Source organism: Pinus tabuliformis, chromosome 6 (genome assembly GCF_031772625.1).
Source record: "Pinus tabuliformis cultivar Carrire ecotype Pingquan chromosome 6, CPIR1, whole genome shotgun sequence".
NCBI lineage: Eukaryota > Viridiplantae > Streptophyta > Pinopsida > Pinales > Pinaceae > Pinus > Pinus tabuliformis.
The window spans coordinates 1,393,754,326-1,393,771,327 of NC_142292.1; positions in this window are offsets into that span (position 1 = coordinate 1,393,754,326).

Sequence of the window (17,002 nt, forward strand, 5' to 3'; positions counted from 1 at the left end):
AACATCCTCCATGTCCAAATTAAACTACGCATTTCTCAAGCACAGTCATCAAGCCTCCTTTTGCTCTACCCAAACCTTGAACTGCACCAAGACTTCAGTTTGCACTAATCTCCAAAACTACACAGACATGTCCTATTGTTCCTCTACTGCCTTACTAGGCACTGCCTTTAGAAACTACACAGACATGTCCAACACACCTCCTACTGCCTGTCCTACACTTCTCTCCAAAACTACATAGACATGCCGAGCTGATCCCTCTACTACCAATCCTGCACTGTTATCCAAAACTGTGCAGTCATGTCTAGCAGTCCCTCTGTTGGTTGTCCTACAATATTCTCCAAAACTGCACAGTCATTTCTAGTAGGCCCTCTCCTTCTTGTCTTGCACTTTTACCCAAAATTGCGCAGTAATGCTCAACAGGTCCCTTGCAGCCCTAGCATGCATTGCTCTTGAAAACTGTGCAGAACTGCTCAACAGGTCCTATGCATCCCTGACTTTCTTCCCCTCTAGGAACTGCACAAAAATGTCACTTAAGGTCCCACCTTGCAACTACCATGGGTGTCCTTCACTACGCAATTATGCCTCCTAGTGATCACTACGCAGTTTTTCCCAACATTGCAGGCTATCCTCCCAGAGTTCCTCATCCTAGCCTGAGATACACTCTACGCTATCTTAGTGGGTTGTCCTCCCTCCCTATCACCCAAAACATGAGAACTATGCAACATGCTAGACTAGGAGGTTTTGGATTTGATTTTGTCCCATCATGAGTGAATTGTAGGAACAGGTACACTGATGGATGATGGAGAGATGACGAACGCGATGAAGGAGAGCACATGCTAGAAGACTCACTTGTAGGTGGAAGAACATACCAAGCATATCAAGTAACAAGAGAAAGGAACATATTCATTGAACCATCATGCAAAACCAAGACCATCGAAGACCCCACATCACTATGCCATGCGGAGGAGAAGAAAAACCACACCAAGAGTACATCCATCACTCAGCAGCGTAGCAGCTTGACATGGACACCACAGCCAGCCAATAAATGTCAGCAGTGTCATGTCGAGTTGTGTCATGAGATGTCTTGGCCACATCACCACTATGGGCCATATCCATTGTAACTCAACATAATTTAAAGTGAAGCCCAATGGATGCACACAAGAATTTGAAGAGTCATGTCAGTTGAAAAGTCATTGGAAGTTGAACGTCATGAGGGTAGTCCAAGAGTCACAAGGGTCAAGCATCACCCTTGGCTATATGTACACCTCCCATTGTATGACCAAGGACATTTCACCTTAGCTCCTCTCACCTAGCCTTGAAAGTTTGGAGTATATTTTTTGAGGAGCGTGGAGTGGCTCCAATGTCCCACTACTAGAACTAGTGATGTATGGTGTACAAATGTGCCTTGGGACTTTTTCTTAATTTAGAAACCTGTTAAGAACATCACATTTTCACGCATGTTTTGTAGACGTTTGTAAGAGTACTCTTTAAACATTTTTAATTCATGTTTTCTTAACCTGTACTAAGATAGTTAAACTACCTTGGTTATTTTAGTACTTACATTGTTAAAGATGTGTTGTATTTCATATCACCGTATCCCATCCCTGTGGACTAATCCACGGGATACTAGATAGACCACCTTTATGTATTGGCTATCACTGCTGTCACATCCTTGTGGATTACTCTGCGGGATACTTGACAAACCATATTTATTTTCTAGTTAGAATGACTGTCACATCCATCTGGACTACTCCGCTGTGTGGTGTCTGTGTTATCCCCTTCACCGCGATTTTAACAACTACCGCATCTGTTGTGGACTATTCTAATGGGTCCTGGACAAACCTTTCTCATTTGGATGTGTCTCTTCCTATGTGGTACTACTACCTATCATTTAGAGGCTCATTTTACTGTCACCCTTTGTAGTAAGAGAACCTACAGAGTTACATTACACACTCACCAGCCACATGCACCTTGCTTCTTGAAGATACTAGCATAACACTCTCATGTGCTAACAACTAGAGCCAAGGCAGATCTCTAAGTATATGGAAACTGGGCCTTCATACTGTATGGGACTCCTACATCAAATGGTGTGAGGTCTAGTTGGGACTTCACATCGGGAGATCCCCTAGGTTGATGGATTTCTAGCACCATAAAAAAAATGGCACTAGAAAGAGGGCTAGACGACAGGTTGTACCCATAGAATCTGGTTTGAATCTCTTATTTAAAAATGGCTCTTTATGACATCATAATCCTGGGATGTCTTTCTACAAAGTTTGAATTTACTATCCTAGCAGAATTTATCCATGACTTATTCAAATTAAAGTTCAGTGGTGAGGGTGAACCATCTTTTCATGCTCATGTGCGCCAAGTTATAAAAATATTCCTACACCACAAGATAGAGTACGAATATGTCTGGACTGTATTACTCACCCTCACATTCGAAGGTCGTGCTCAACACTCATGTTACACATTACCCTTTGCCTCTATCGATTCATTTGATTAGGTTGCTGAAATTATGATTAAAAAGTTCAAGGAGTATAGCCACCAAGATTTCTGTGACAAAATATATCGTTTAAGTATGGAGCCTAAAGAATAAGTTGAGGACTTTGATAATCGCTTCCTTGATGTCTATTACGAAATTCCTAGACAACTTGTGAACTTTTTCTTCTTGAGAGAAGAGTTTAAACGCTTGGTTCATAGTTCTCAATACGTTGAACCTCCTGATTTCCGTTCCTCCCCAACTCTTGTGGATCATGAGGCACCTCATATTACAAAGGAGGAGCCCAACACCCCATTTGTTCCTTATCCTCCTCCCTTTCTAGTCCTGATGTGGGTGACCCCATCTGGTGATTACAAAGATGAGAAATCTACATTGTGGTTGCCCCCTTGCGGTGATTTCAAAGCTAAGAAATATATGTAGCATTTCCCCAACCCATCTTCTCAACTGTCTCCCGCTTCAGTGGAGGAAATTCCAGAATGGCTCAGGAAGCCTATAGCAAAGACTCACTCCTCCATTCTATAAGAGGATCTCACCATTCATAGCTCAAGTCTCAAATATGATCTGCGTCTCTACCATTCTATATCGTCTACAAGCCATGACTCCTTGTATCATGACTCGCTTGACCAATCCACTTTACCAGCTAGTTGTTCACATTCTCTTGATTCTCCAATAGCTAGCTGAAATTGCAATCAGGCGCAAGGTAGTCACATTACACAGGCAGAGGAGCAGAAAGGTGAGGACAATATCAATCTTCCCTCTCTATTTAAAAATTGTGTGCTTAAAAACAATGAGCTTCCATTCTTGAATGATTATCAATCTTCTAATGTCAGTGGAACATCATATACAATTAATTCTTTCAATCAACCCCTAGTCATGGGAAGTCATAACTCCCATGCTTCCATATGAATTGACAAACGCCCAAACACATCATGTGATCTTTCATTTTTTCATGAAGACTCTAACTCAAATTTAAAATGTGCTATGGCCAAAGAAGATGTCCATATCAAAACTTCATCTTCACCTCACTTTCCTATGTGTACTACCATTCACAACGCATCCACATGTGTCGGAGATACTCCACGTTCTCTTTTTCCTTTATATGATGAGTTATGTCATCAATTGACATAAGGGGGTGAGGCTATCCATGATGAATTTGAAAACATTCTAATCACAGAGCATACTTTCCATTCCCTGTCATCTCTTCTCTTACATGAAGACAACTCTTCAAGTCAACTTGTTGATGCTAAAAAATATGGTGAAGCCTATGGAAAAAATGGCTTTCATCCTGAGAATAGTGTTGAAATAAAGAAAGACATGCATGATCTGGTTCAAGCTTCAAAATATGATTATGCAATTCTAGAAAGTTTCGAGACCTGCTAGGGAGTCGAGGCACTTCAATGTCTGTTGATGGTTATATCAGGACCTCATGACTCTCGTCAGCTCCCCGAACCCAATAAGATCTTGTTTCTCATACACAATTTGTCTATCTGTATTGTTTCATTTGGTGTGGATCCCCATGTAAAACATGTTTGGTTTTCCAGGTGTGATGTTTCAAATTTTCAGAATTTTGCTTATGACCAAATCCACGAATCTGTTATAGTGCATTTGTCTTCATGCAAATCTCTTATGTCAAACTCAGGTTGGGAATTTTCATCTATCATGAAATCATGGGATTGTTAAGTTGATCATCACAAATACTCTCTTTTCCCACAATCATACTTATCGAATTCCCCTCTTCATGGTCATTTCCTCAGCCTTCTTGCAAACCTTGCACTGCCAACCTGTCCATCATATCTAGCTCACAACAAACTTGGTTTCATTATTCAGAGCATTCAAAAGATTGTTCAAATGGAATTTTATTTGTTCATTTGAAACTGGGAAGCTGGCGTTTCAACCATCTCATCTAATCGTTCCTCTATCTTGGGTGACTGTTAATCAACTTATCATTTTCACAATAACACATCTGATGACAGTTGGTTTGTGCTCTGTAATCTTCATTGTTTAGAATATTTCTCCTCATATTTCTGTCAAGCAGGTGAGGCACTTCATCCTACGCTGATGGTTATGCCAGATCCTCACTATCTTGGCATAACTATTGAGAATGATCATATTTACTTTTCCTTACAAGATTCCCATCGTGATCCGTCTATCAAATCGAGAATTCACCCTTTCATAGATCATGAGGTTGTCAAAACAACCATCATGAATTTCACAATCTAATCGCTGAATGGTTGGAACAATCTTATTTAGGAAGCCATGTTGCAGGCAACAAGATTCAATGCTTCCTCGCCTTTGTTGAGAAGCTTAGTGCAGATGAGGTGCACCCGTAAAAGGCTTCCGAGGTTTGTTGAAAAGTGATATCCATCAAGGAGGTAAGCACGTGTATTCGGTGGTTGTGACACATCTTTCTACCCATAGGCAAGACCTTCCTTTCCGTGTGTAGCTTTTTCAAGTTTTTGTATTTTATGTTGCACACTACTTTTTATCTATTTTAATCACTTGTATCTTTGTCGATGCATGTCAGGAGCGACTATGGTTGCTTCACTAGAAATTTAATTTCACGTAACACCGACCGTTTAGCTGTTAGGATAGGAGTAGGATTAGTTTCATCTCAGCTTTCCCTTCCTTGCACTCATCTTTCACTCGTACTCCGTCATGGTTTTCTTATTTTACATCCTGTTTCTTTAGTCATTTTGTTTTTTGTCTTCTGGTTTTGTTTCCTTGTTGTGTATGCCTTTCCTCTCATCTTGTTTTTCCTTTCGTGTTGAGTTTTCTGCTTGTTTACACTACGTGACTAAGTGTTGTTCTTTCACTGTGTTTTGGTTTCTAAATGGGTATGTGGCTTAAGTTCAAAGAGTCTTGTGACATTGCAGTGATTGTCCAGTCTCGTGTCCATCTTCTTTCTGCTTGGTTGTAACTTCTGGCTGATGAAATCTTGACAGAAAATATGATCCGTCTCTAAGGAAAATTTTGGTCAAACCATGAACCCATGTCCAATCTGGGAAACCTAATGCCTACACTCAGTTTTCTATTGTGGTGTGTTCAAGCTTATACGACTAGTAGAAACATAGAAGGGGAAAATCTAAATGAGCAAACCTAAATTAGAGGTCTTTATATGCTTCTTTGAAGGAACAACCTCTCCTACTCTCAATAAGTCAGGATCCCTCTTTCGCCCCAAAATAAATAAGTGTTTATGCACAATTCTCTTTCAAAAAAATAATAAAGGCGTGCTGGGCATGGAATCCCCCCAAGGCATGTTTTGGCGCTTAAGGCCCAATTTTTTTATCAAATCTGTTGTAAAATCTCTGCGAATTGCAGGCGTGGGGCTCGAAAGTATAATAGAGTCACATGGTTTTCCACCCTAGTTTTTGTAATGTAATGTCAGCTTGATAGACCTACCCAATGCCCATGGTCCATAGACCATGGGATTGTATAAATAAAGTGAGGCTCTAAGTGTAAAAGAATAACTAATGGAGGAACGAATAGAGAGATGAGAAGTCTAAGTGATTGAGTCAAAGTGTAAAGTGCATGGGTCATAGAGTAGAAGAAGGCTCTGTAGCTGAGTGCGCAGAGGACTAGTAGTCTGCAGCTGAGTGCATGGACCCTTGCAGCTGAGTGCGTAGGGCAGGTCAAGTCTGTAACCATTGGAAGAATCAATAAAGAGAAGTTTTTCTATAATTCTATGTATCTTTGCCTAGTTTAATGCATGATTGGATATAATTTGCAAATACATTGTTTATTTACTGTGTGAACTTGTATGAATGTTTTTTATTGTTAAGTATAACTTAAGACATTTAAGTAGGTGAAGGTGCTCAATTAATAATGAAATATAAATAAGATCTTGAGTAATAGTGTAGAGCGTGACACAACCCTTGGTTAGGGTTGCGTGAAGGCAGGGTATTAAACTGCGAGGAATGAAAGGTGTGCGAAGCCACCTGTGTGCAGGAACCAACAAAGGACCATTCGAACCTCTCAGACATCTCAAGGGTGCGAACACCTAGTTCTAGCACCCTCCCATACTACTTCGGGTGAAACCTTAGTCTGCGCTCCGTGGACTGTTGCCGAAAGGGCCAGTAGTAGAGGGATTTGTTTGGCTAATTAACTCCGAACCTGGGTTAGGCCCCAACATGCCAACAAATGGTTCTGTTGCTAGGACCAGGATCTGGATAGAGATGTTTGATGTCGTATCACTGGAATCCGACAAAGGAAGGAACTGAAGAGTGGTTTGATAGAAAGATTCACGAGTTCATGGCGTAGGAAAACAAGAATTTGTGATTATCAAAGGAAGAGTGGTTAGATTGCTACATGTATACGGAGATCCACAAAATTTTCTTTGCATCCTTCCCTACTGAGTTATACAAGTGGATCATGAAGCTAGAAGATAGCCATGGAAGGTGTAAACTCGACAAACCTATTGTGTGGACTCCAAAATTGGTGCATAAACTAGAAGCATCGGAAGATAAGATCACGTGCGTCGTCGATCACTGGCTCGATAGAATCATAGGAGGATTCATCGTTGAATTCGTGGTAGATACTTCAGTTAGCTATAGCAAGGGAGAATGATGCTTCCTTAAGGGACCGCGAGGTAAGTACATTAAATCTTTGAACACTTGGATTAAAATGCTACTATGTGAAAAACAGGTTGTGCGAATAAATTGTTGTTTGGGGCTACGTGGAGTGGGAAAATCTACAAAAACAAACGTAGCACTAGCCCCTTGGTTTCACCTCCGTGAGGGGGTGAAGAAGAGCTCGCGAAGGTTTCGTAAAGAAGTGTGATCAATCTGATAAGGCATAGAATTCCGTGCATACCATCCCCACCCACACCACCACTAGTTTCACCCTCTTCACCCTTAACTTCGCCCACACCTCCTTCGCCACCACTGCGAAGCAGTATGTCCAGCACGATAAAGCTACCAATGTTCAAGGGCGTAGGGATTGAAGATCTAGACCAATTTTGGTTTGTGATAAAAGCTGTATGGGAAGCACATGGTGTCATGGACGAGAATATAGAAAAGGCAACATTGGTCAACGCTCTGCAGGATCACGCGCTAACCTGGTACATTCAACATTCCAATGACAATCTAAATGTGGGGACAATGGATATCCAAGCTGTGCTAAACAAAGAATTTAGCAGGCCAAAATTGGAGGCATGGTCGATCATTGGATTCAAGGAAATCATAATGCTACTAGGAGAAACCTCGTGGGAGTTAGATCAAAGACTGAAGTGCACAATTCGTTAAGAGAACATGACATTAACAGATGGGAAACACCGCGAATGGTTTGTAGCATCACTAACACCACATCTACGGAATGCGTTGTCGCAACAAAGGCTAACCACATAGGCTAAGGCTTTGGAGGTCGCAAAGAGATTTCATGAGACTCCGATACAAGATCGTAACCTCGAAGTTCAACAGATTCATGCGCAGTTGAAAAACTTGTGACTTGAGATGTAGAGTTTGAAACAAGACAGGATCACTTACCCAGAAGTGCGCGACGAGGTATGGTGCGTAGAATGCAAGGGCCAGGGGCACGACAAGGACCATGGCCTAGTGTTCGTGAATTACCTTGTGGGAGGATGGCCAATGCCACTAAGACTGGAGGCAAAAAATAGGACTAAGTGCAATGCCTGCGTTATGGTGCATGATTTTTCAGATAGGAAAAAAGCATGCTACAGATAACTACCAACTATTACAGAAGTATACGCAGAATTCCCAATAGTTGTTCTGTAATTTCTACAGGTCAGTAGGACACGATGAGTGCACCTGTAGAAGTTATGAACGAACGATCGATCGAACTCCTACCTAAAAAGTTCAGGCTGAAACATGGGTCCTCGATCAAAACACAAGAATGGTGCGCACTGGATTTCAGGAGCGCGGACAAGGCCGAGGTGGAGGGGGACCAGGAAGAGGTCACAGATAGAAAATATGTTACAATTATGGAGGGCTAGGACATTATGCCTGTGATTGCACGAATCCAACGCGACTGTTACACAGTAATTTGTCACCGTTTATCACCGTCCCTGTTTCCCCTCTCCCATACATTGGAGGACTCATTCCGGGGCTTGTGAGAAGTGACATAACCTGAAACCACTTGCATTGTTTTCCGCTAAGTGTGAGCTTCATATGCCCTGAAGACATCTCCTGTAGAATACCCATAAAAAGACCTCTTTTCGCATTGGCGCGGTTCCACAGTGTACTGCTCGCGCTAATGGAGGAAATCGGCTCTAAAGAGGGCGCGCCATTGGTGCTCTGTCTCAGAGTCGCACTTGCGCCAACCCAGTTGGGTAAAGTTTTTAACAAACCAACTTCCAAAGGTTCTCCTTAACCCATTCACCAACTGAATCCGTGTTGAGTTAGGATGGTTTGGCTTCGAATCTCCATAGAAGGGAAGTGGTTTGCCACCTTTCATGGAAGCTTCTAAGTGATAAAGCCAATCCCATGGCTCCTTCCCCTCTATCTATAAAAGCTTGTCTCTATGCCTTGGGCAAGCTAGTGCTAGTGATAGTGAGAATTCCAGGAGTTCAAGAGATTGAAGTTGCAAGAGCCTTCTTTGCATCCATAAGGCCAAATCTAAGTGAGTAGATTCTTGTCACCAAAGAGAGAGAGGCTTGTTTCCCATCCCACAAGCTTTGCAAGACTTGTGTAGCTGATCACCCAGCCAAAGGGGGATTTGACGTCAGAACTATGGTTGTATTCTTCTTTGTTATTTATCAATAATAGATGACTATCATTATGGTTGCACTCTCATTGTCCTTTGTAATGATTGATGTTGAGTTATATCTTTTCTGATTGATGTATAATTTCACCTATTGGATTTTATGCTTGTATTTGTGTTGTTCTTTGCATGTGCAGGTGTCCAATCACGGAGATTGTGGGGATCGTGACCGGCCGAAGTAAAGGAACGAGAGCGACATCTCTTCTACGAATATTAGCGTTGGAATCCAAGTAGGTTCTCATCATCCACCTTTACTTTGCAATTAGGAACTTGCGTGATAGCATTGTTTGATTGTTGCTAGACCCGGTCTGGGCTAGTAGGGATCATCTCTGTCCCAAAGGGGATTTACCTCCACAACAATGACCATCATGATTGTATTGTACATTGTTTTATCATGAGACAGAGGACTGTCCAACACTGATAGCGAGGTTGCGTGATAAAGGAACGCTCCAACCTCCCTCGACTCAGAACCTGCAAATGATGAGGTTTGAGCCATGCGAGGAAGACCCTAATGTAAATATCATACTTCGGAGTGGTATTATGACAAGGGATGACAAAGGAAAGAAGCCTGAAGAAAGTACTTGGGTTCGCAAGGCCCCAACGAAGGAACAAGAATTTGATTTGGAGTGCGCTAAGGAGACCTTCATGGAAGCTAAGAGGAGCTTTGCTGATGCCTCCACTTCAGGAAGAAAATACGGACTAGAGCTAGAAATGGACCCATCAATGCTCACTATGTTCTTGGAGACATGCATGAAGCTGTTGCACAACAGGAAGGCTGTAAAGGGGCTGCAAGAACTCATAACTAGATGCGCTGAGACCGTGCCAGGAGAACTACGCATAGTTCGAAAGATTGGGAAGCACAATACGCGAATAGGAAGGGAGATGAGATTGACTGCATAGATCAGGGAATATGAGATGGACCAAGTGATTCTGGATCTAGGATCGGACATGAACTTCCTGCCAAAACAGACATGGGAGTGCATGGGCAGGCTGGCACTGCAATTGTCTCCTATCCAACTACGAATGGCGAACTAGCAAAAGATCCTACCTATGGGGAGATTGCAGGGAATCACAATAGACATTGAAGGATCAAGCACGCTAGCATATTTCCAAGTGATAGAGATTGTTGATGAAAGTAATCCCTACCCCGCACTCTTGGGAATAGATTGGGCCACTGACATGAATGGAGTAATAAAACTAAAGAAGTGCAAGATGATATTTGAGAAAAAGCCACTACACGTAGTGGTACCTTTAGACCCTGCAGAAGGATCGTGCTACATAGAGCCAGTGCGCGACTACGACAACAACGATGATCTAGACTACATCTACAAGATAATAGCGTGGGAGCAAGATTGGGTAAATCCAACTGCGGATGATAAGATCTCTTGGGAGCGCGAAAGCTCTTGCACATCAGATTTTGAGAAGGAGATAAAATGATGGAAGAACTGGTTACACGAGGTAACCATACTCAACTGTAACATGATGACGAGATCGCTATGCTGCGTGGAAATAGAGGTAAGAGATCTACCTACGTATGATGGCTTGAGCGAGGTGTATGACTTCCTAAACAAATTTGAAAGAGAAGTAATGGAACAACAACAATTTCAACGCTCTAAAATGGGTATTGTGAGCTACGCCCACAAGATGGTGGGGTACGTACCAAAGGAGTTCTGAGGACTGGCATGAATGCAGAAGGATGATGCTTATGCAGTTTAGGAAGCCTCAGATTTGATTGAATGACAAGTATGACAAATGAATCGGCCCGCACACCCACCTATCCAGGTGGATACATGCATATGGTGCGAAACCTGCGCGAACGCACACCATCCTTGTGATAGGAGACATGATCATTAAGCAGGTGTGGGTGAGGCAATGGCATGGATGACCCCTCCGATTGGGACCACAAAGTATGGAAAGACCAAGTGCACAGAAGAATATCCATGCAAAAGCTTTTAACAAAGTACGTGAAGCACTGAACAAGGTCCATAATGTGGAGCAAACTGACTGGGACCTACACGTACCAGAAGTTATCTAGGCTTATAGGACCGCGTGAAAAAACCTGACCCCGCAAGCATCGCCAAGGCTGGAGTATGAAACAACCACAGTAAGCCCTATAGTACCTGGAGAAATTAGACCACATATGATATCACCAATAGATACGACAATTCGCAGAACCTTGGAAGCAGAAATCCAACAAGGAAATCTCAGACTCCAAGAACTTGAAGAAGAAAAGAATACCATTAAGGAAAAAAAGTGCTCTGGCTGATGCAGAAGTCAAGAAGCCGGAGGACAAGATAAAGGAAGATTTTCTGGAAAAAAAAAACTAGGGTGATAAGGCAGGATGTGTACGATCGCAATGACAGGTTTAAGGCCTATCACCATGAATTGATCAGTCTGATGCCTTGGCTTGGACCACACATTGCTAAGCGTATTGACCAAGGTAGCGTGTTGTAGATAGTAAAGTGCACGATGCCGACCGTAACAATAAAAGGTGGTTTTCTCCAGGAAACATGATGGATGACAGGATGAAACTATTCACGAGTGGTGCAACCACCTGACTAGCCAAAGGAAGAACAATATTAGCACTCTAGGAAGTTGAAAGGGAGCGTGGGACTATAAACTATTTTTCCTGGGAGCTGCGCAATGTTGAAGCTATGCATAGAAGCAAAGAGTCACAAGGTTCGCGACCGCACATGGGGGGCTGTGCTACTGCGCGGGTTAACTAGAAAGTGACCATTGAAGTCACTATTCATGATGGGATGCTCGACTTGAGACCAAATGGAGCGGACGATAAGCATTTAAGACGCGATTTATGGGCAAGATTTGGGAAAATCTACCACCAAGGGAGCATTAATGAACCGAATTTGGGGGGAACAGCCGAATTCAAATTCAAAATGTGTTATAAATTACAAAGGGTTGCCCAGCAAACAACACTTGGTCATTTTCGAATTGAGCTATTGAGCAGAGCCCTGATTGTTGGGTGTCTAGCGTTGATTGAGCCCTTAAGTTCGCAAGTGCTAGATTTCTAGACGGATACAATGGCAACAGTTGAGGATATTATGGAGATAACATAAATGACTGTTGAGGGGGCCATGCAGGCCCTAACTGCAACGAATGCTCCAGATGGTGCTAGGATTGTGGTAGAAATCCCGAAATCATCGAGCATGCCAATACCCAAGAAGGACAAACACGCGATGGTTCCCGTACGTGTGTCCCTGCAGAACCCGCTACGCACCAAGTTGTTAATGAAGGAGAAGGGGAAAGTCATCACAATAGAGATCGATGAAGAAGAGGAAGACTTGGAGGACCTAATCATCACAAAAGATGAGAATGAAGGCATGGAGGAGGAAACTCAGCCTGCGTACCCCCCGATAAATTTGCCCACCTATGTCCCATGCCAAAAAGGGAAGGCTAAAGTGCCCAAAGACCTAAACGAGACTAAGAGCTCGCTCTAGACCCCGCTCCTCCCGGACAACATTATGCTTGAGGGAACACACCTGGATGGATGCTGAGCCTAAAATTTGAAGATTGGGATCTCACTTACCATGAAAAGTTCCCTCACCTTTAGACCAGGCACCTCATGAAGCCCAAGCAGAACACCACGATGGGGGTTATAGAACTAGAGCCGCGAAATTGGTTACGCGGAGTGGAAAATGTTGGGCTATTAAACCTGCTCTGGGTGCTGCATTTCCATCACACCCCAATAACCATTTTCATCATCAGGCAGTTTCTCTGCCTGGTGCATGATGAGTGTTTATGGTTGGAGGAGCCCATCTCAATCACGACAGACTTGATTCACCACATCTCCTGACTTCCATGCAAAGGAGAGAACCCCGTGGACATCTCGGAGGGGTAGAGCAGTGACTTGGCCATTGTGGAGGCCATGAAGTAAAAATACAAGCTAGTGAAGAAGAAAAGGGGCTACGTCATATCTAGTATCACTGAAAAAGCAGTAAAAGTGGCAATGATGGAGGGTTACCCTCGCTTTACACCCACAATATGCATTAACATGCATCCACACTTCTGTCCCAGGTATTTAACTCTGCAATGGAGTCAAATCTTCAACCATACATGGTTAAGGGCCTTTTTGCCACAGTTCCTTTGTTATCGAAACCAATCACCCCACCTTAAAACTCCTATCAGGACTATATCAATCCTCGAGCCTTTGTATAAGACTTTGATTAAAGTCTTTTCATTAATCCTTCTTATTAGGAATTAAAAACCCTTCAGCACCTTTATATAACCCTTTTACACCCGCATATATATAACCTTCCCTCTTAACCATTGGTTACATATAATTATCACATCAAAATGCTCTATCGGTGCTATTCCTTATAAAACCCATTTACAAAGGGAAACGTATGCAAATCATACCTTTTTTCTGCCTTCCATATGGCTTCTACATGGTTCCCGATGCTGCACCTTTATCGCAATTGGGACTTCTGCAGGCCACATTACATATGTGCCTCATCACCCCTTCCCCTCCGATATGCGACTATCGGAAGTGTTTCAACACTTTAACATAATACGAAGGGAATACATGGAATTTCCACTCCGAACGCATATAGCGGACTTCAAACTCATTAGACTCGTGATTATATTTATCGTCGGGTCCGTATCTTATTGCTCCACCGTGTTGCTCCGACCTCCGCCTTCTCCGATCGCCGATTTATCACTATCGATGTATCGGTGTTCCATTGTACCACACCTTGACTGCCTCAGAGTGCCGATATGCACCTTAACCACTCTCTATAATAATTCAAGTCCGGAACTCAATTCCGACTGTGTTTTGCACCATTTCGTAGTGTAAACTGGGTTTTACACTTGCGGGACTTAATCTTTATAAATAAATCCTCCGATGTGATATTTCACCTTCCTCTTCAGCAATATCATCTGGACCATTGATCTTTTAGATCAAAGGGCTCCTGTGCATGCCTCTTCACTTCACTGTTCATCCCTTTTACTTGATTTTTCCGTGATTTCTTCAATTTTACTTCTGTTGTTTGGTTCTTCTTAAGGTTCCCGTCCTATGTTATTTCTCTTTTCTCTCTCCCTCCTGGATTAATTTCGCATGCCCTTTGATCACTATCCTCTTGATCTTTCGAATGGATTCAATGATCCATCGCAAATCTCTGTATCATTTTCTCCCTCTACGTGCTCTGCAGAACTTTGCATGCAACCCCTATTACAAAACCTACGAGTTCAAGATGCAATTCAACACTCGAAACATGCATTCCCACTTGAAATTGGGTTGATTGTATTAATAAACATCAACAATGATTACAGAATGAGACCTCTATCTCACACACATGCCTGTTCTTCACTATTGTGGCCTCTCCTCTTGACTCTACCCGTAGGCTTACATATATGCCAGGAGTTCTGTTGAACTATCCTGGTTCGACTCCTATATCTACTGAACTGACACCTAAATCCTCTGTCCATTATGTCCACTTCTAATTAATTAATTCATAAAGTCTCTCCTTAGTTCCTTGAATCATGAATTGTTCTAAGAGTCCTAATTGATTTTAGTCTCTTTTGTCATTATTGCCATTCATGTTCTCATTTATTCGAGAGCACTTACAATTTCCTGCCATTACCTAATTAATTCACTTAAAAGCCTAATATTACATTAATTTGTCACTTAGGAATCCAACTTCCTAAAAATACATGACCCCCTATGTCTACTTAATTTCAATGATTTTCTCTTGGGTGAATGCTCTTGCATCAGACTCCCAAAGTAGAAAATGTTCATGATCTCTTGATCATGTGTCTTTTGATCTTTGTCTTCCTAGATCCCACACTTTTTTTTGTAACTGTCCACATGCTTTGTCCCTTGTTGCTTTTGTACTTCTATTATCTTTTGCTCCATCTTCTTCTTCTTGTCAATCAGGTTCAAACTCTGATTGATCATGCTTCCTGCTACTACCATTTTCCTCCATTTGAATTGCTTCATCATCAATTGCCACATTTCTTCAATCTCTGTTTCCAGTACATCTTTGGACTGGTCCATATTCTGTTTCTTACTTCTTCCTCTTTCTCTTTGCTTCAGGTTGTTGTTGCTGTCCACTTTTTCTTCAAATTGCTATTGGTTTTCTTTACTTACTTCAACTTTTGCCTTGGTTTCTTTGATGAATTCTTCTTTGATTGCTATGACTTCTATGCCGACTCTTGCTTTACTTGCTGCCTCCCTATCATCCTTACCCTCTTTCATGGTTGAATCATGACTGTCCAACACTCTATCCAACAAATTAACTTCTTTATTCCATATATTGAGTTTTTCCATAGAATTCTCTTCCTTCACCTTTATTTGGTTGTTTACTTGTGCCAAATCTCCTCCAGCAATTGCAACAAAACCTGCATTCAAAAAACACTTGTTAAAATAAAAAACATAAGGCTGCTGTGCCTTATTTTCCTTTGGCAATAATTCAGTTTGCTGTTCTGTTTCTTTCTCCTTTGTCGGCACATCATTATGTTGTTCTGAATTCTCAAAAGAATTCATGAGATTGTCCATTGGTCTCTCTTCCACATCATTTTATTCAATGATATCTTTGTGCTCTTGTTCACTATAGTGAACTCCTTCTCTTGCAGTGTCAATTTACTGAACTCTCATTATCATTTCCTTTTTCTGATGAATGTCATTCATGAAAATTCTTTTATCTTCCCTTTTCAGCAATCTATCTTGAACATCTATCCTCTGTCTTTCCAACTCCCTCCTTTGAAAATCTAATTTTCTATATAACTCAATAATTTCAATTGGAGTAGATTTTGGAAATTTCACACAGTTCTCCATACCTTCCTTTGTTATGGATAGATCATTAGATGTCCTTTCTCCCTTTGCTAAGTCTTTTTCATAGACTTCTGCTTCCTTAACATCTTTCAGTAGATGTCCTTCTTTAGTACATTTTTCCTTGATGTCCCTCGGTAACTCTTCTCCCATAGTTATTCTTGTCTTATCATTTTCATTAAAATTCTCCTGCATTTGTTTTTCATCAATAAAATCAATCAAACTCATTTGATTACCTTTTTGAGATAGTATTTCTTCGCTTCATCAGAATAAGATCTTGATTCCTCATTTCTATGACAGCTTCTATAGACTCATCCATAGACTTTTTCTTATGTATGCAGTCAATTTCCTCCTCTTCTGAAAATTTTTCTTTGTGACCTTTTGCTTCTAGAACTTCATCTCCTCTGAAAATATCTTCAAATGGATGCTTTTCTCCTACAATATCTGCCATCATACATAAACTATCAGTTTTAAAAACATAAGACTCCGTGGTCTCACTTGATGCTTCAACCATCATATCTCCTTACTCTTCCAAATCCTTCATATGATTCAGAAATTATTTGATAGTCTCTTCTTCAATCTCCTCAGGCCCTTCACTTGGTTGCTTGACATATTTCTCCAACTGCATAAGAGACCTATCTATCTCATCTTCTTCGAGAACAGAGTTTAGATTCTGCTGGTCTTCCTCATCTTTTATGACAATATCACCAAATTGTCCTTCTTTACATGGTTCACCTGCAAACATACACAAATTGTCAGATTTAAAACCATGTGACCCTTTGGCCTCACTTGAAGTTTCAGTCTTCAAGTCTTCATCTTCACTTTCTCCCAGCATTTCTCCGTGTTCTGGTTCACAAATGGACTCTTCCATTTCTAAATCGACTTCTTGAGTTTTTCCCTGAACCACTTTACTTGCTTTTGTTGCAGCCTTCTCTGCATCTCATGCCACTTCACTAGCTTCTTCCTCGAGACCCAACCTAGTCTCTGGCTTTCCTCAAGTATTC